The sequence below is a fragment of the Manis pentadactyla genome, chromosome 13 (assembly GCF_030020395.1).
Source record: "Manis pentadactyla isolate mManPen7 chromosome 13, mManPen7.hap1, whole genome shotgun sequence".
Classification (NCBI taxonomy): Eukaryota; Metazoa; Chordata; class Mammalia; order Pholidota; family Manidae; genus Manis; species Manis pentadactyla.
Genome location: NC_080031.1, coordinates 1955540 through 1976348, shown reverse-complemented (window position 1 = coordinate 1976348; position 20809 = coordinate 1955540). Strand labels below are relative to the sequence as shown.

The 20809-nt window shown below is 55.2% G+C and overlaps 1 protein-coding gene across 7 annotated transcripts in view; it reads right to left on the bottom strand.

Annotated features, from left to right (window-relative positions):
- The window catches only part of ZBTB16 (zinc finger and BTB domain containing 16), a 175545-nt gene that overhangs the window by 87383 nt on the left and 67353 nt on the right, over positions 1 to 20809 (bottom strand). The gene's annotated exons all lie outside the window — the stretch shown is intronic.

Here is a 20809-nt window from a genome sequence, read left to right as displayed (position 1 = left end):
GCTTCTGAGGCAGGGGAAGCGGCATGAGGATGGTCAGACAGACGTAAAGCCCCTGCTGGACTGGCGCAGACCTTACACGGGGACCACAGCACGGTCCTGCTGCCCAGCAGCTGTGCGCACCTGGCTCCCTGCGAGACCGTGAGCTCAGAAGGGCTGCACGGCACCCCGCCCGCCTCACAGCCGCCTCCACCACCGTGGGGTTACAGGGGTACCAGGAGGCTCTGAAAAAGCTCGTTAATGAGCTGGTTCCCTTGTGGACGGCAGCTGCCTCTCTCCCAGGGCACCAGATGGTCTTGGGACTGTGACTCCTCAGCACACATGCCCTTCCCCTGAGGCCCAGCCCCATGTCTCCCCTCCAGGTCTGGGCAGAGGGTGAGACCCGACAGAAAGGTTTCCAGAAACTGGGTAACACCCTTCTGCAGAGGTGAGGCGGCAGCCACCCTCTTGCTTTCCCACGTACTTTCCACGCACGCTCCCCGCACATTCTGTGAGGCGGGCCTGGCACGTGCGGCCACCCAGGGAGACACAGGCCTGGTCACCACAGGTCCCAGGCCCACCCCTCAAGCCCCACCCAGATGTTTCCCACGGACTCCACCACTCAGGCATGAGTTGGCAGAGGAGCTGGCCGGGCATAGGAAGCAGGGGCTGCAGGCAGTCGAGCCCCGGCCGCACACGTGGGCCACCGGCTAGGACACGGCCCTTCCTCCCACCCGCACGCCTGTGCTCAGGCCCTTACTTCCGCTCCGGAACCCGTCTCCGCCCCCCGCTGCACCCTGCCCACCGCCGCCCCTGGGGCCCCAGCCATGAGGAGTAGGGAGGGGACGGCAGGCAGAGGCAGAAGCTGCTGAGGGCAGGGCAGGCGCCCAGAGCCAGCGGTGTGCTGTGGGAGACGGCGATGTGGAGACCAGAGGGGAAGGCCGGAGGGCGGTGGGCACTGAAGCGGGTAAGACCGCAGGCAGGGGGAGGGGGCGCCATCCAGTCAGACAGAAGGTGCCCAGACCCGAGTCTACCACCCAGATTGTGGCAACCGGGCCCAGCCGCCCACCCCCCGCCAGATCCCAGCGGCGCGAAACCACGCAGGGCCCCGGGGGACTGCTTGGTGCCGTGGCGCATAGGCCGTGGGGTCTGGACACAGGGCCTTCTGGCGGCGGCCAGGCCCAGTTCCCTTCGCAGAACTCTTTCTCAATCACCCCGCTGTTTGTCCGCTGTCCCTTTACCCCTTTGCCAAAGGCAACACCGTTTCCCAATCACACACACCCCCTCCTCTGTGACATGCGTGCCCCCACCCCCACGGCATCCTACTCCTGGCCAGGCCTGATCCGTCCCCATTGAGAAATAGTAACAGCACAGGACATTTTAACTGAACATTATCGACTCTAAATATATTTCACAACAGTGGGCAGTGGGACATGTCCTAATAGCATTCTGGGCACACCATGTTTTCGTGTGTGCCCAGGCATTTGAGTGTGTATGCCTGTGAGCATGTGCTGCACAAGTGTGTATGCATATGAGCACACATGTGCACACGAGTTGTGTGTGTGTGTGCACGAGTGTGTATGTGTGCTGCATGTGCACATGATAGCTGCGTATTCCTGCCACTTGCACAGGCATGGCAGACGTTCACCCTTCTAAGAAGGTCCACAGAGCAGCCAATGCCCTCTCGCGGTGGTCAGAGCTGAGCCTCTTGCCCAAGCTCATGACCAGGTCTGGGGGGCAGGTGGCAGCAGGTGGGTTTTGGCCTTATTTTATCCTTTTCTTCACTAGTGGTTCCTCAGCTTCCAGGGGTGCTCAGTGCCCACCTCTCGGGCGTGGATGTCAAGAGGATCCGGAGCACAAACCCCGCAGTCTGGTTTGTTTTCCCCAAGGACCCTGGTGTGAGCGGTGGTGTGGGCTTCAGCAGCCGCCGCCAAGACCAGCATCTCCAGCCCCACCCTGGGACTCCCATTTCTTCTCCCTGCAGGTTCCAGGTCAAAGCTCTCGTCCTGACGAACACTATCTGGGGAGCCCCACTGACCTTTTTCTAGATGCAAATGAATTTGCCTGGCAATTGCTGGAAGTGGCTTTTGGCCCCCTGGACTGGCAGGGTGTGAGAGGTGACCCGTCTTTCCCCTTCACTGCAGAGATGATGGGGTACAGGGGAGAGTGCCAGGCAAGCGGCCAGAGGCCTGGACCCCAGCCCCACCTGGCCGTTCACTCACTTCATGACCCTCAGCTGATGATTCACTCCTAATCTCACTGCAGTTTTCCACCTATAGAGGCGTGTGGGTGATGTCTTAGGTTTTGGTCTCTTATGGAACCTCAGTGTTATTATTCAAAAGTCTTACTTATATCCTTGTACCTGGCATCCAAGGAATTCCTCTAAGGGCACTGTTCTCTCTGAGCCACGGCCCACTGCGTGATGTCCCAGGACACCTACAGTCAGGTTAGGGTGGCCCTAGTGAAAACCAACACCCGGTCCCAGATATCTGCTCACTCTAAAACCTTCCAATCCAACTACCTGGGCTCCGTCCCTCCCCTACCATCAGCCCTTCCCTGGAACCGATCTGCAGCCATGTGTTTCCCAGCCTGCAGAGATGCAGAGGCCCTACATCAGCCCGTCCTGGGGCTAAGGAAACTGCCCTGCACCTGACTCACTAACTCAGTGCCCCCCAGACAGGTGACCAGGGGTGCACAGGGCGTCCACGTGATCCCAAATATAGTACAGGGACAAAGGTTGTGCTCCACTGGCACAGGAAGCAGGGCAAATGCTTCACAGGCCAGCGCCACTGCGCTCACTTCCCATTAGCGCTCAGACACCAAGGGAAGAAAGTATAAAGGTGGAGGTGTCTCCTAATTCAAAGGACAAGGAGATGGTGGAGAAGTGAGTGCCTTCGAGGGACTTGGCCACAGCAGCCTCTGGGGCAGCCTGGCCAAGGAGGAAATAGAATTCCGGCTGTTGTCCACAGCAGCAGCGCACGTTCGCATGAACCCGCGGTCTGTCCATCGCGCGCTGGACCACAAGCCCCCCCCTGCTACCACCACATGACCCAACTGCGAAGAGTTCTGATTAGAATGGAAATTCTGCACACCCCTCCTCCCTCACCACTCACTCTCACATTTCCCAGCCTGCTCCTGCCTTTCACAGGCTCTGGCTGCTTGTAGCTATCTGAGGTCAGGAAGGGAGGACAGCGGGGACATCTCTGACCTTTCTGCATCCTGCCTTGGTTTTCACACTCCCTTCCCTGCACACCCTTCTGAAAGTGACCCAGTTCTGCCATGGCCCAAGCACCTCCATTCTGTATCCAGTGCAGAGCCCACCTCTCTACAGGCTGAGGCCCCCACCACCCAGCCTCGGGGTGCAGGCTCTCCCCCACAGCAGGGCTGCCCACCCCATGTCACAACTGGCCCATTGGCTAACCTCCTCTTGACTGTAATAGATCCTTACTGTGTCCAAAAAGACCAAGAAAAAAATGAACTGTGAACAGGTTTCTGGCGATTTTCAAGAGATCTGAATCATTATGAGAAATTAGTGCTAAGCAAACTGAACCATTTTGCAAGTAATGAGAGAGAAGGCCTTCCCACTCACCGATCCTCAACCACGCTGTCCCCCTGGTCGCACCGTGCTAGCACCGTACACGCTCACCCAAACCATTCCTGTGCTGTGAGTCTGCACACACGTATAGATCCTGTCTGCTTTAGAACTGCAAACCACGTCAACGGCAGAAGCCATGCTTATCGCTCCTTTTCTTCATTGGGCCTAGTTTAGGAGGGCCTGCCAAAGAAACTTCTGTGTCTAAGGGGCTGAGGGTGTCCAGGCATCTTTCCTCTTATCCTAACAGTAGTCCAAGCACAAGAACTTCACGGGCAACCTCCAGCCCAGTGCCGGACCCGCCCCGTGGCTCCTGGAGTCCACAAGGCAAGGCCAGTGCCCTTCACAGCCACATCCAGCCTGCACTCCAGACAGCCTCTCGTCCTTAGGAGAGGCCTTCATCCCCTGGCCCGCCCAGAACAAGAGCAGAATGGGCTCAGCAAGGAGACCGGTGCTGAGTCCCACCCTCAGCCTGCACACAACGGCTCCAAAAGGCACTTCCCTGTCTGTCTCTGCAGGAGCAGCTCAGCCCGCCTGCTCCGCACACAGCTCTGGACCACAGGCTCGCCTGGGGGAGGGGGTCCTGACCCAGGCCCGGCACTGCCCGTGCCCCGATTCCTCCCCAGTTCCTCTGCCCAGGGGCAAAGCAGTCAGAGCAGACCAAGAGGCAGGAAGGCCTAGAGGAGTTCTGTTCCAATAAGCCAAGGATTGCCCCCCTTCCCTCTCCTCTTGGGACCTGACGGTACCAACTGTGGGCTGTGCTGGGCAGACCAGCTCTGAGAACTGGGACCCAGCAGTGGAGAAAGTGAGAAGGGACACTCCAGGGCTGGGCTGCCACCTTGGGAGGAGGAGACATACTGGGGACTCCATCCTATTGGGCTTTTACAAGCTGACGCCCCCCCTTGCTGTCAGCTAGCTGACTCCACCTCCTGAACCCACATCCAGCACCGACTGGGGGGGCTCTGGTGGCCTCTGCACCTCGCCCTCCCCTTGGTCTGAGCTGTTCACGCAGGGGGGGCACCTGATGCCTGGGGCTTTTGTCCTCTGACCCAGTGCCCATCTATGTGAGGCCTCGGTGCTTCTCAGGGGTACGCAGAACAGACAAGGATGAGAGGAGATTGTGTGAGTTGGAGCCGCACCACAGTGTAAATGACCCTCTTCTTAGAAGCCTGCTGCCCGCGTGGGACCCAACACTGTCCAAGACCCCTGCTCACCGTAGGAACCAGCCGCCGGGCAGGCCTCCCACTCCCCTCGTGAGCAGGACTGGCCATGCGCTGCTCACTCGCCTGTGCCCCCTTCACACGGGCATGGTGGGGGCCGGGGCCCCTCTTGGAGCCCCACCCATGCTCTCAGTCTCGCAAACAGGTGACTCACCAGCCCGGTGGTGAGAGCCTCAGCCTGGCCTTGCTCACCTCCCAGGGCAGAAATGGGACCCAGCAAGGAGAGGGCTTCCACTCCAGCAGCGGGTTTTCTCTCTTGCCCCAGACCCTGCAGTTCAAAACCTACCCAGCGGCCATTTACCTTTCGTTCAAATGCCCAGAGGAAGGCCAAGCAGCGATGGTGGGCTGGGCTCCGATTTTAAGACAGGATGAGCAAGAAGTTATCGGGCTACCAGGAATTTATTCCCGAAAGCAATTTCCAGGGAGATGTAGGGCGTTTGTGTATTTGGTCCAATCTCCTGGACTTCCTACCCATACACACGGTCTTATGGGGAAGGAAAACTGCAAACACAACCTGTTCTATTAGAGGCATCCACCCGAAGCCAGAGATCACTCCCAAGATGTCTGGGATAGTCTGGGAAGGTTCCCTGCCTTCTAGGGGTGACACTATTTTCCCAAGGAATGTCTCTCAGTGCCGCCTGCAGGCGTCAGTCACACCCAGTGTCATTCTCTGGATGTACTTTCTTGGGACATCAAGTCCACAGTGGAGGATGGAGCTGTCTGCAAATCCTTCAAAACTATGAGCGCCTTGAAGGCAGGAGCCGCGTCTCTTTCTGCCTCCGACGGGGGACACAGACGCCAGCAGCAGGCGGATGCACGAGAAGCTATTGCTGGTGGGAGCCGCCCGCCCCCCTGCGACAAAGGAGACCTGGCCTCCGAAATTCAGCCCTGCGACCGGTGGGAACCAGACAGGAGGCCTGGAGCCCCGGAGCCCCAGGGGAGAGAAAGACAAGCCAGCTCTCATCTTGGCTAGGAAGTGGGTCACTTTCGTTTTCTCAGGCATAAGGGAAATGATTACCCTTTTACCCATTGTTTTTAATGTGGAGATTAGACAGTCACTGGACAAGCTGCAAATGCCTGGCTGGTATTCACCATGATTATCCTCACAGCCAAGGGTTCGCTGCTCCCCGACCAGTCAATATTAATAAACATCACCGAATGCTTTTACAACACAATTTATTTTTTAATACAGCTCTTTATGCATGCCATAAAGTAAATAAACCGATAAAAGGCAAGGATTTCAAACAACAGATTAAAAACAACCGCCAAGGACTAACAGGGGGCTAGTTAACGCCTTCCGTGCCGTAGGATGGGGGTGGCGGGGCAGACAGTGGGGGACCCTCTGGGGCGAACCCAGACTATGAGTGCTGGGAAGTGGTGGAGCTAAGGAAGCAGTGGCCACGGGCTGTTTCAGAGCCTTTTAAAGGGAGGGAGGGTATCCCAAAGAAGGCACATTTCTCAAGAATCTAGATTAAAAGTGTGGGATGTTGACCGAAATACTGGATTGGGAGCGGAGACGGGTGTTTGCTCCTGCTCTGCCAGCCACCATCAAGCCGACCCCATCAAACCACTATGACCCTCCGGAGTTCACGGCACACCTTTGCAACAGCGCTTGGGTTGAGTTAGATGACTTCTAAGACCCGTTCTGATCAGGTGTGTGACACTGAAGTGCACGGGGCTGACGGGGGCCTGTGCCCGCTGGACTGCGGTCTCCTTCGTGCAGGACCCACGTCTTCACCTCTGTCCCTGAGCCCAGAACACAGGAGGGACTCCAAACATCTTTGTTGAATGAATTCAAAGAGAAAAATACAGGAAAACCCCCTGTCCCCTTTACACACACACACACACACACCAGTACAAGAACAGTTGTCCCTACTGTCCAAATGGAAGACCTCCGTGGGGCTCTTAGAAAGAATGCCATGCGCCCTGCTTGGCCTGGGGTCAAGGCCCGCCTGGAACTGCCTGAGAGAGGAAGGAGCTGTCCTGGGCCTTGGAAATACGAGGGGGTACAACGGTGCTCCTGTGGCTGCCGAGCCACGTACAGTGAGTGCTTCCAGATAAGCCTGCCTCAAAGTGTTAAAATACACGTCAGAAATGACAAAGGGGCGTTAATCTCCCCACAGCAACTGCTCAGAGGCGGCTCCCCTTGGCTGTTGAGCACCAGGGGGCCTGGGCTGCTGGCTCTTACATAACCGGCCCTTTGTTTTAAAAGACTGAGTTCTCCTAAGTCATTTATTTGAAATATCTCTATCAACAAATTTCACCAAGAACAAAAGTCTTTCATTTGGGCGCCGGGCTATAGGGTGATCTTATCGCACACAATCTCATACAGTCTCTTTCAACAAGGTCTTAGCATGCTTATCTGCTGAGTTCCTGGGAGCCAAATATGATTGAAATGTTCTATTTATGCTCACTGGATTAAGGAGATGTTGCAAAACTGCACAAAACCTGGCAGATGTAAGCAAGGTATTACAGCCTGGCCAGTTAAGATCCGAGCCGAGGGGATCAATACCCACCTCTGTACTCCTTTTTCTTTCTTTCTTTCTTTAAAAGAAACCAGAAAAGTTGTGCTTTTAGAAAAGTGAAGAGGAGAAACAGTAAAATGCCTTAAGATGTGTAGCTCCTCAAAGCTTTTTCCTAACCCAAAACGGGCACCATGATGCCTGCTCTGTGATGTCAGCCTAAGGGAAACAAAAATAAATCCAAAATATTCCCTCCAGATCCTAAAAGGCCCTATATGGGGACTGAACTATGGTTAAGACGAACGGGGCTTTTTTGCTCTTTCTCTCTCACACCCATACAAGGCTTTCAACCAGCACAAATAGCCAGTTTCTAGAAAAACATTTTCAAAAAGCTACAAGCTGCTGCCCTATCTTCCTGTCCTGCTTGGGTGTAAGGAAGAAGCGCTGCCTCCTGGTTAGCGAGGCTCTTGTTTTTACATTTCTCACCTCAGCCAGGAAGCCAAAATGCTACCTTCAAATCCCACAGACCAGCCACGGATCCTTGGAGACTGCTGGAAATACCTGAGGCTTATTAAGCATCTGAGCGGGAAGTTCGTTTGGAATTAAGCCCTTCTGAAGACCTTCTTAATGTATATTGCCTTGTTCTTTCTGCTTTAGTACAATGAAAATTAAATTACTTTTCTATGAGGATTCTGAGCTGTGGAGCCATCATTCTAAACACCAGTCATGAATGCAAGACAGGAAACTGGCCAGATTAACCTGCATGCACCAAAATCCCACCGTGAAAGTCATTGTCACCTTAATGCAGGAACGAGGAAAAACCAAGTGGACCCACCTACTTCTTTGTTGGTTCTTTTTTGTCTTTCTTCCAGAAAAATGCAACAACCAGAAATTCTTGTCCACTGACGTTTCTTTTAACCATAATGCTAAGGCGCTGACATATTGCGTGTGACTTTGAAAGGGCTCGCCGAGGACCTCCTGGACCACACGGGGTCGGGAGGGGTGCTGTACCCACGCTGGGGGTGAGGAACCCGAGGCTGAGCGACTGCTGTCCCACGCGAGCAGCTGCAAGTCTCCAGACTTCTCGCCTGAGGATGCTCACTCATTTACCCACCTGAGGGGCACCATCTGCCCTGCCCCTAATGTCCTAGGACCTCCCCAAAAAGGTACAGGAGAACCACCAGCCAGAAAGGAGGTGCAGAGGGCACACCCAGGACTCACCCTAACCAGAGAGAAGTAAGAAGACAGGGAAGCCGAGCATTGGCCCCCAGAGTCCACGGGCAGGCTGGGCATAGGAGAGACGAGGTCACAACCTCCTACAGGGAAGACCTCTGGGAGGGCACACTGCCTGGTCCCCTACTGCTCCTTTCTCTCAGTACACCTTCCGTGTGCCAGGCTCTCGCAAAGTAAGACACCACTTGAAGGGCAGTCCATCTAGCGAGGCTGTCCCTCAGCCCCATTGCCCGCTGTTGTGGTTCATCGGCTCCCCTTGGGGCACCGAGCACACTCCGTGGGTACACACTGGGCTTTGCCTTGTATCTTTCCTCTCTCCTAGACTGTGAACTACATGAAGGCAGAGACCGTCTGCTGGGTCCTCAGAGCCTGGCACCGTGCCTGCTTACAGAGTAAGATCCAATGCACTTTTATAAATAACAGCTTTATGGAGATACTATCTACATACTGTAAAATACCCTTCTAAAGGCTACCTTTCAGTGATTCTCAGTATATTAACAGAGCTGTGCAACCACTACCACTATCTAATTCCATAGCATCTTCATCAGCCTAGAAAGAGACTCCGTACCTATGAGCAGGAGCAACCCGTTCTCCCTCCAGGCTCGGGCAGCGCCCAATCTACCACCCTCCTCTATGGACCTTCCGACCCTGAACGCCCCACGTCAACGGAACCGTCCACTATGTGGTCTCCTGTGCCCGGCTCCTTCTGTGCAGGTTCCCCCACGCTGTAGCACACATCAGCGCTTCACTCTGTCTGACTGTGGGATAATATTCTGCAGTCTGGTTATACAGACACAGAAACCCCGAAGAAAGCTACTCACATTTAGTTCATTCTAGGGAGACAATCGAATGAAAAAGGAAGACAGTTTGAGGAAGACACGAGACAGCCCAACGAGGGCACCCCACCTCTGGGTGTGCCGTCAGCCCCCACCCTCCGCCTCGCGTCCAGGCTGATTTAGTCACACACGCCTTAAACTGATTTAGTTGAAAAAATATGAGCAGATCCCAGCACCGCTGCAGCTGACTTTGATGGGTCAGAGCTTTATTTGACAGCCCTTCTGTCTGTGACAGGAAGTTTGGAAACATGCTTAATCCTTAAAACCAAAACACACACACAAACAAAAATATGCCAGGCATCCCCTAGGAGAGGGACCTAAGGAGCTAGAACCTGCTGAGCACACAGGCGGGCCGGGAGCAAGGAATGGCTTCTCTTCCTGAGCTTGTTCAGGGCACGGAGCGTCCTGCAGCCTGCAGGCTTCAGAGGAGTCCTGTGAGGGTCCCCAAACTTCTCTCTTGTCCCTTTTCCTTTCTTATAAAAGAAGGCAGTCGTACTCCTTTCTGCACAGACTCTTTGCAAGGAGTGAACAAAGGCTAGGCCCAAGCAAGGCCCCTTGCAAGCTGCAGGTAATTAAAATGGCCTGTAAATGCCCCAACAGAAAGCACTTCAAAGAGACAGTAATTCTAGCAATGGCCAGTCAGGACTGTGCGGTGTAAAAATTATGAGTTTTCCCAACAGGGAGCTTTGTGTGAAAAGGACAGGGGTTGAGTGAAAAGGGAGGGTGAGCCACCCAGAGGAGGCTTACAACTGATGTCCACACCCCGTGTGTGAGGGGCTGTGTGTGTGTGGCACACACGTGGGCAAGAGAAAGGGGGAATGGTATACATGTGTGTGAGAGCGCACATTCATCAATGTGGGACACTCCGCGCGTGTGGGCATGGAGATAAAAGGAAAAATAAAATAAAAGCAATAAATCCGCATCCTCTACCCTGCTGGGTCTCCTGGTCTCAGGGAGAAGTACCCAGAAGCGAACGCTCCCCCGGTTCCTAACTCGTATGCCTGCCAGGCAGAGCCGGCATGCAAGAAGCGCATAATACCAGCTACCCTGGGCCCAGCAACAGCTGAGGCACAGCCAGGCCTCCTTACAGGCATGTCCTTTCCGGCACAGAGTCATGCTTACCAATAATGCACCGCATGCTATGCTATCTTAAAATAAAGGATGGAGAGAAGAGACAGATTCGTAACCTTGACTCTGACCACATTCGTTAAATCCTCACGCTACCTGCCTGTGTCCAGGTGCTGGGCACCTGGAGCTGATGTGTGTGAGCACAGCCTCTAGCCTCGGTTCCCACACACGACCCAGTACATGCAGACTGACGCATTGGCGATCACCAGGCCACCACATCATGCATCTTTTCAAAGAGGCCCTGCATTACTTTTTTCTGTTTTTCTTTATCTTCCCTGTTTTTCTGTTTTTCTTTATCTTAATCCTTAAAACCAAACAGCCACAAAGGGACATTTTGCCAAGCAGGAGGGCTCGTAATCATGCCTAGGGAGCTACCTGTGGTTGCTGCACCCACAAAGCTGGTCCATTTTACCCCCACTTCTGCATGTGCTCGTTGTGGCACTAGAGGCCCTGGGGCCGCATCTGCCAGCTCGTCTGCCTCTCAACTGGAAGGAAAACTGCCTAAAGATGGAGCTTCGCCTCACTTCCCTGTACTTTCAAGCCTGGCAGAGGCATGGCATTCATGGGAGCTCAGGACATGGTTTGGGCGAGTGGGTGGGTGCGTGCATCTTGGCCATACTGTGGGTGAGAAGTCAGTCCGGACCTGGACAGGGCACGGCAGCCTGGTACCCAATTGCCTGCCCCCCTCCATGGCCAGTGGAAGAATCCAGGCAGCCCACAGGAGCCCCCGGGTCTGCAGAGGGAAGGTGGAAGCATGCCCGTGCTGGCCAAGGCAGCAAAGAAGCCTACGCTGGCCAGTGGCTTTATTTCCCCATAAACAAAACCCGGCCCTGCCTCCCTCACAGCCCCCCTCACTAGCTCCTCCCTGACAGGGCTGGCTTCCAGCCCACACATAAAAATGTCCTTTACTATTTTTATTTAATGAGCTTTCATTTTCCTCCCCCTCTTTGTGAGAAAGCAAAGCCCACCTCCTAATGGGGCTGGGGGAGAGGAAGCAGGGTCCTAACGTCAGGAGAAGCTTTCTCCCCAACAACACTCCAGCCCACCCCGGCCCTCTGCAAGTCCACGCGTCCCCCGTCCTCCCTTCCCGCCATTCCAAACAAGATGCGTGGATTTTGGACATTTGATTACTCTTAAGTATATATTTTTCCCTCAAACAGACTGAATACAATGGTTAGGAAATGTGACAGAAAACTATTCTGAGTCATTTATTGCCCTAATACCCACCTTCGCCTAACCGGCAGTTTTGACAACAGCAATAAATTCCAAATTTATGTCAACAGAGCATATGTTGAACACCTCATTTCTGAGCTAAAGCGGCAGGCTGCCCTATAAATCACCGTTCTGTTTGAAATGAAAGCAGATTACAGGCCTGTGTTATTGAGCAGTTAGAGCTATAGTCATATAAATCAGAACTTTTAACTCTAGGCAATCCGTTGTGCAATTAACTAAAGGGCACTTTGTCATTTCAAGGCTTGTGCACAGAATTGGCAGGGCAGAGCTACCGGGGAAGGGGTGGCAGGGGAAGAAAGTTTTTAGGCAACAGGAAGGTTCTCGACGGCCCCGTCCAGCACCCCACACCCCACACCCCACAATGCCTTCTCCCCCAGCACTGCCTCCCCAGGATCCTGCCGGGACCGCACACACCGGCAAGCAGGTTCATCCTCAGCGTCCGCCACCCAGACGACATCGTGTCTGTCACCGAGCGTCGGTCACCGAGTCACTGCTGGAAGCCCAGGTGCCTTCTCGTTTGCAAGCCAACATTTCCTGGGCACAAGCCATGTGCCTGACATGATCTTCAGAGTGAGGGAACATGGTGCCAGACACGCGAAAGGCAGTCACGTGCTGCCAACGGCAGCGTTAAGGTGCCGCCGGTAATGAAGAATTAGAAGAATTCTATACAAAGCATATCCAAGGCGCTGTTCTGTGCACCATCTCGTTCGATCCTCAGAACAACCCCGTGAGGCAGGAATGGCTTTTTTCTTTTGCTGAGGAGAAAATTTAGGATGGTGGGTTTCTATAAAGCCTCACTCTTCTCATCTGCCAAGTGGGGTAAGAGCACTGCTGCCTCCAAGGGCAGAGAAGCACAATCGTGAGCATCTAAAGACCTAGCACGGTGTTGAGGACAGAAGGTGTCAAATAAACGTTAACTAGGGTCAGGCCGAAGAAGAGAGACAGACCCTTATCCCCCGGCCGGCTCATTAAGTCAGCAGGCGAGGATTCGCCAATCTCAAGAGGAGGATGTGGCGATGTGCCAAAATGTCAACAAATAGCCAACGCACAGGCGTGCAGAAGAGAAGCAAGTCTACAGGCGGTGTGGCCAGACAGCCTGCGGGCGTGACCGCAGGGAGCTGGTCCTTCAGGGACTCTGCACACCCTGCAGCTGTGCTCACCCACGTCAAAGCAGCGGAAGGGTCTTGGATGAGGGCAGGGTCTCCACGAGAGAAGGGAACATGAGCCAAGACTCACCACCACGAGCCAGTCATGCTGGACAAGCCTTTGGGAGGTCAGTCTGGCTCATCCGCACTGGTCGGGTAGAGAAGTGGGAGAAGTGGGCGGGGATAAGCTTGCAGGGGTCCCCCAGGGCGCTGGGTTACGCTGTCCTGAGACTCGGGCTGACTATGATTTCAGCTCGGCAGTCTTCAAGCAGCCACCGAAGTCCTTCCTGGGAATAGCGGAGCTGTCTGGGAGTGTGAGACTCAGTGCACGGGGGCCCTGGGAGGAGAGGGACCGACAGAAGTGAACAGATTCCACACTGGGAGCGAGGGTACGGCCAAAGGCACAGGTCAGCCTTCCAGAACAAAATGCCAGCACAGCACCCCTACCATGTGTCTGTAAAATATCTGTTCCCCAAGAAGGTACGAGAAGAGAGGGGGTGGGACAAACCACGTATCTCTGTGCACCGCCCAGTGCAGGTGCCCAGGTGGAGCGCAACTATCGTGCAGAGGACTCAGAAGCATGGCTGCTTCTGTCTGTGACCTGGCAGCGGCGCCCTCCGATTAAGTGGTCCACGATCTACTTGCAAGAATGCAGATGCCAGTGAGAGTGTGCAGTGGTAGGCCTACGTCGTGTCCTTCTTTCCCTGGGGCACCCTGAGCTGGCTACCAACTCAGCATGCTTGGGGTGGGGGCAGCGGTATTTGGGTCCCCTTTCTCTCACACAAGCCCAGACAGGCTGGGAAGCAGCTCGGTATTTACCTGGCAGACTGGGACACACAGCAAAAGCATAGGACAAGGGCCTGCCCACCTCAAGCTTACCACCCAGGCAGCAAGAAGACAATACATAAAACAGTATAAATCAGTTCTTATGTGCTCAACTGTCAGGCCCTGACCACGACCGCCACACCTAGAGTCTGTGGAATCAAACTCTCCGGGCCTCCCTGGGGGGTGTGTTCAGGCTGGACACAGCGGCCCCAGGAGGTGGCAGGTGGGGAAGAGAAGGACCTCAGAGGGCAAAGCAGACTAACAGCGCCACAGCCGAGCGGGGGCAGCCAGCCCAGCGACAGGCAAGATGGGCAGAGGTGGGCACTGTGGAGTCACGTGAAATGACTTTAGACCATGAAGCTGATGGGCAGACGGTGGCATGAAAAAACGGGCACAGAGGGAGTCATGGTGGGTCCCTGGCAGACGGGGAAGGCAGGGCGTGGGGACCGCAGTGGTACAGGAGCAGAGGCCTGACACGCTCGGGAAGCCCTCCAGGCCTAGCCTTCCTACCAGGACATCTGGCCTTGAAGACAGGCCGGACAGCTGCCCTCCGACCTCCCCCACGGCCTCCCTTCCGCTGACAGGCAGATCCCTCGCAGGAGTACCAGGGTGCCCTCCCACGACCCCTGCTGCGTCTGGTCACCTGCCAGGGTGCTCTGACTTGTTCTAGAGCTGGACGCCAGCAAGACACGAGTGTGCTGAGCAGAAACCGGCAGCTCCCCAAGAATCGCCTACTATGCACATGTGAGTGAACAGAACACACCCACAACACCCCAACTCTCACCATCTGGCTGAACGGCTGGTCTCTGGAAAAAAGGAAACCTCTCAGAGATATTTGTTTAATATCTGAGAAGTGGGGAAGCGATAAAGTATGTGAGTCTCATTTAGAATTCTTCAGAACGACTATAGTAAAAGGAGGCTCCCAGCTTCCAAATAAAGCCGAAGTGATGGCACTGAACACCCTGGCAGGGCTGGTGAGTGAAGGAGTCGTGAGAGGAGGAGGGAGGGAAGCGTGCCATAGAAAGAATAAGTGGGGCCAATGAGAAGTCGTGAGATGCCAGGGAAGTACAGGCAGCCCCCTTCCCCGTTAGGACAGAGGATCAGCCTGGCCGAGGAGCAACGGGGAACGCACAGATCCAAGCGGCAGCCTGGACGGAGGGTCTCTGTCAGTCGGCAGAAGGGTGGTCTCCACACTCCAGCGACCCCTCGGTTCCTACATGTCCATCTGCATCCCACGATTTTCATCTTCTAAATCCTCACAAATTCACCTCTGGTGTCGCCTCTCTTTGGCAACAGAAACAGGTTAGGAGTGAGGCGATCGGGAGATGAACACAGGCACACCTTGTTTATGCGCCTCACACCTACTGCGTTTTTACAAATGGAAGGTTCAAGACTTCAGGGGAGGAAGTCACTGCGGGTGTGGCGGCAACAGCAGAACTAGAATCAGAAGCGGAGCCTCAGGACAGGACTGAACTGCTGCATCTCAGGATGAAACCTGAACAGTGAGGAGCTGCCTCTCAGGGATGAGCAAAGAAAGGGGTTTCTCGAGGTGGAATCTGCTCCTGGTGACGATGCTGTGAGGACTGTTGCAATGTCGACAGAGAATTGAGAATATTCCATAAACTTAGTCAATAAAGCAGTGGCAGGGTTTGAGAGGATCGACCCTGATTTTGAAAGTTCTACTGGTGGTAAAATGCTATCAAAGAGCATCACATGCTACAGAGAAATCATTCATGAAAGGAAAAGTCAGTTGATGTGATGAACTTCATTGTCTTATTTTAAGAAATCACTGCAGCCTCCCTAACCTTCAACAGCCACCACCCTGATCAGTCAGCAGCCCTCAGCATCCAGGCCAGACCTGCACCAGCAAAAGGATTACAAGTCGCCAAAGCTCAGGTGATGGTCAGCATTTTTCAGCAATAAAGTCTTTTTAAATTAAGGTGTGAATGCTGTTATTTTCGACATAATGCTACTGCACACTACAGTAGACTAAACCAGACTATAGTAGAGTATAAACGTAACTTTCGTGCACTGGGAAACCAAAAAGTTCACATGGCTCACTTTCCTGTGGTCTTCATTGCAGTGGCCAGGAATCAAACCCACCGTGTACCCAAGGCACCCTGTACGCAGCCCCCCAAGGAGGGAGCGCAGGGCGGCAGCTCCACTCACTCAGGATCAACAACCAGTGTTCACTGGCTCCTGAATTCAAGGCACGGTGTTAGCCACTGCGGAAAGGTCCAAGGACACACACAGGCTGTACCTGAGAGGACTTAAAAACTTGTAGGGAACACAAGGCATACACGTGTGTAAAAGCATAAAAACCAGTGCAAGGTAACGACAAAAGGCAAGAGGGAGATGCAGGGCCAGACCCTGGATGAAGACTGCCACAAGTTCTGAATGTGGGCTCCAGGCAACAAAGCAGAAAACAGCCCCTTCCAATCTTGTCCATCTGAGGCTTCTCGCCCTCTGGGGATGCCACGCCCACTCCCACGCCCCTGCGCATCTCCTGGGCGGGCAACTCTTCTGCCCCCTCCCAGCTCCACTGCAAAAATGCCTGTCAAGCAGGAAAGCCCAATGCGACCCGCTCTTCAGTCACATGGGCTGTTTTACTCTAAAATGGCAGCCCCTGGCATCAAACCACCCATGACAGCCCCACCTGTTGCGTCCTGCTCCCCCATACCACCTGCTTTTCTTCCCAGCTTGGGAGCAGAGAACCAGTGAGTGGCCTGTCCACAGTGCCCAGGTGCCTTTCATCCTGGTCCCTGACAAGCAACGGCGCAGACTCCACAAGCCACTCCCGGCACTGCCTCCTCGGGAGGCAGGAGGCGCTGCTCACCTGCACGGGGGCCTCTCCACCTCCCGCAGGCACAGAGCGTGGGGCTCACTGCTCTCATCGCCAGGCCAGGGCACTGGGCTCTGGGCTTCCCCCAGCTGAGGCCGTTCACTGGGGAAGCGGGGAGAGTCCCTCCACCTCTCGGAAAGCCCCCTACGGAGTAGGACTCCTTACCTCTGACACTGATTTCTCCTTGGGATCCGTCCTGCTCTCTCTGCCCAAGGAGAAGGCTGTGGTCAACCTTATGAAAACTGGAAAAGAGTGGGCAGGGAAGTCATCTCCCTTCCAGAAGAAACAACCAAATTCACATGCTAATTGTCCCTCCAAAAGCCTCCAGGCCTCTCTCTACAGGCGAGCTGGAAGGCTCTGGAAGTGTTCCAGCCTGGACATGCTCAATCTAGTCATACAGATACTCAGCTGCCATCAGAACAGCACGCCATGTTGCTTGGTATACCCCAGGGAGTGTGTGGCCAGGCTCCTTCCCCCGTGAGGCCGAGAGACTGAACGCACAGGAAGCTTCTCGTCTTTCTCAGCACTCGCCGCTCCCCTGCTTTCCTAAGATGCTCACGTCTTGGCGCACACAGGGCAGCACGGAGGGCAGGGCGGTGAGTGGGGAGTACGGCTTCTTTAGCAGGCAGTGGCTGTGACCTTAATCATGACAATGCAGTTTAGTTTCTCTTTTGGTAGAGAGGAGAGCCACAGACGTTAAATGGTAGATCACAGTTGGGCTCCTGAGAAATGTCCCCAAAGGTCACCCCTGCATGCAGGAAATAAGAGAAGACACAAATGCAGTGTCTGGTTCCATAATAGTTTAACCTTCTGAGAATCAGAGGGCTTAGGAGCCTGGGAGGTCCTTGGACCTTCTACGCATCCCAGAATAAAAGTACTCAAGCATGAGAGACAGATCACCTAGAATGCTGTTCGAGACTTCAGGGGAAAAGCCACGCAGAACGTGGGGCGGCCACGGAGATGTGGGGGATGGGAGAACAGGACAGGAAGAGTGTAGGTCATGTAAGCAAAGAGAGCTCAGTCATCAGCCCCTGAAGGGGTTGCGCGTACCTTGACCTTCACGGGAGCTGATGCCCTTCGGTTAAATCTACACTTGAACCTTAAAAGCAAGACTGAAACACCCAGGACAGAGTCATCCTCATTAGACGTTATTCTCAGGTTCCGTGGCAGGGAGCAAAGCTTCACAGACCAAACCCTTCGGCAGACCAAACCTGGATTAGTTTCATCCAGTCTTGTGGGGAACACTGGGAAGCTGATCTCTGTCACCACCACCACGATTCACCCCCAGCCCCACGCTGACAATCCTAGAAGGCAGGACCCTTAGGGCACCCCAAACCCAGCAAGAGGAAAGCTCGGATGGTCACAGATTTTCAAGATCCATAGACCATTGAGCACTCCAGGCCTTGTCTCCCCATGTGTAAACTGAGGATGCCCTGTGGGACTCCGACAGCCTGTGGGCAGATCTACGATCTGTGGGCTCACATGTCCCTCTCCCTCATGGAGCAAAGGCCCCATCTCCACTGCCACTCTTGGTGGCCCTACAGAGAATACCCTCACCCTCCAAACAGTGGTAAATAACCTTTGCCAAATACCCAGGCAGGACTTGGAAGGCTAACGCTATTTTTAGCCCTTCCTGGGAGAAGGTACTTATTTTTAAACAGGTTGTTCACACACAGGAAGACAAGAGGAGGCCCTGAGCCAGGGAAGGCGGGGGTGACACCAGAATCCCAGACGCTGCTCACGGGGTCCGAGCCTACAGCTCCCCTCCCAGGGCGGAACTTCAACTGAATTCCACGCGGCCCTCTTCCCTGGCGTCGTCAGAGCCCCACCACACGGTTCAGCACCCACAGAGTGAATTCACAGCCCTGCAGAGAGGGGGCCCGTCCCACAGGAGGGGACTGAGGTACAGAGAAGGGAAGGGCCACTCTCCTTCGAGCTGCAGGAGAAGCTGGGTGCTTAAGAGCCAGTCCGGCCTGGCTTCCCGGCAGGGGTGGGGAATAAAAAGGCCAGGCGCTGCTGCCAGGGGCTCGGGGCTCGGGGGCAGGAAGAGGAGGGGCTTGGGCTCCCGGCCCCCAGGACCAGCCAGCAGGTTCCCTCTGCCCGGCTGTACTGGCGTCCCTTCACTGCTGTGACAAACCACCACAAACTGAGCGGCTCACAGCACCACACGTGTCACCTCCCAGCGCTACAGGCGAGGGGCTCACAGCGGCTGTCCCCCGCTCGTGGCAAGGTGCTGGCGGGCCTGCGCTCCTTCCAGCGGCTCGTGGGCGGGGCCCGTCCCCAGAGCCCGCAGCAGGGGTGGGGTCCTCGCAGGCCGCCCCCCCCTCCCGCCCCCTTCACTCTGATGCTGGTTTCTCTGCGTCCCTCTTCCACGTTTGAAGATCTGTGATTACAAGGATCACACCAGGCCCACCTGCATATCCGGAATAATCTCCCTTAAAGGCAGCTGATTAGCGACTTTAATTTCCCTTTGCCAGGAACCTAATGTATTCACAGGCTCTGGGATTAGGATGAGGACACGGGGGGCGGGCACTGTCCTGCCCACCACACTCACTAGCTGTCCACCTTGAGGGCTCATCTGTCTCTCGTCCCGAGGCTGCCCACACATCCCATCCCCACAGCCGGGGGGAGCAGAGAGCCCTGTGAGTCACAGGAATGCACAGCCCGTCCGGCACGGTCCCCCGACAGCAGCAACCTCCGTGGGCACACAGGTGCGCACGTGCGTAGACACCAAATGAGACACTCCATTCAGGTGGCTTATCTGATCCCAGGGCCAATAATCCCACGTGTGGATTATCCAAGTCCCAGAACCGGGGAACTGCTGAATCTTAGCTTTGCAATGAATTCAAAAGGTATTTATTTAGAAGTACACGGCAGTGTCCATTATCTTGTAGAAAAGGGCACTTTGTATAAGTTCCCCTCTTTCTTCTCTCTCTGGTTACATTTCTTGTCTCCAATTTCATTGTTTACTTCCCAGATGGGGAGGGCAAGGTAAAATATGAATAAGGGTCAGTAATGAGGCTTTTAGAACATCTGAAGATTCTCCATCTCGCTGTGCCTGAATGCCACCCATCAACTCGGAGATCACGGGGGGCCCCCAGCTGTAGTAAATACCCTAAACCAAGTGGTCATTCCAGGCATAAAATGCAACGTGCTCGATTTCTCTGACAGCCACTGGCCGCTCCCATTCCCATGTATTAAAAATAATACATTACCCTTTCCCTACCTTCACAACTGAAGAGGTAACTGAGCCTGTCAGCTCACACAGCCAAGGCCTCTCCCCCCCTCTGCCTGGAGCTACACTGAGGTCGAAGACTCAAAAGTGAGAAGGTGGGGAGGACGCAGGGAGGCTCGGCACAATGCCACAGTGAGGAGACACGGCTGTTTGGCAGCAACACGACGAGAGTCGGGAGATCAACCCAAGGCCACCAGAGGCTTCCAAATCTCCTTTGCCCTGTTCCTACTCTGGTGCCAAGACAAACACCAGGGCAGAGCAGGAGGTGAATGCGTGGGGTTGCAGAGTCCCAGCAAACGAGGTGTGGGTCCCAGACTCAGCTTACGTCCAGCATTTTTCACAGACCCACCCTGGCTACGAAAAAGGGTCCTGAGCCTGTGCTCCTGCGTGTCTCAGAAGCCACACTTCACACCCGCCATCCTCTCTGCACGGAGGCTCTCTGAGCACCGGTCAGAAGACCCAGGCACTGAGCCCACACCCTGGGCGACCTCGGGCTCTGCCGGCCGTCGGGCCTCTGCGGAGAGCCGTGCAGGCTCGCTCCCTACCTGACACACCCGTTCCTTGACACCGTAACTCGGCCACATACCTGGTCTGTGGCGCCGCCGTCACAACAGGTGCCTGAGGACCACCAGGCCGGGCCAGGTGAACACGTGCACTGGCAGGGCCCCCAGCTGCCCACGAGCGATTGCCACAGATGCCAGCCTGGCAGGACACCCACTTCCTCTACTTCCAGTCCTGGGCCCAGCGGGCCAGGGCACCACCAGTAAGGCCCCATTTCCCTGCCGTACACGTGGGACCACTGCGAGGCTCCGGTCAGAGGGCCTGGACAGAACTCATCAGCCCTGATGGCTGCTCCGGGCAAGGCCTTTGGCACGAAGCTCAGGCCTGCACGGGACCAGCCCCTTGGGCCCTGCAAGACCTCACACTCACCTCCTGCTTTGTCAGTTCCGAGAGCGGGGTACACTCTGGGGAGCTTGGGCCCCGTCCTGCAGTGGCTCCTGGGCACCCAGCAAAGCAGGCACGGTGGGACACGCAGACGGAGACAGAGAAGCAGAGGGCACGCGGGGCTGAGCAGCGCAAGG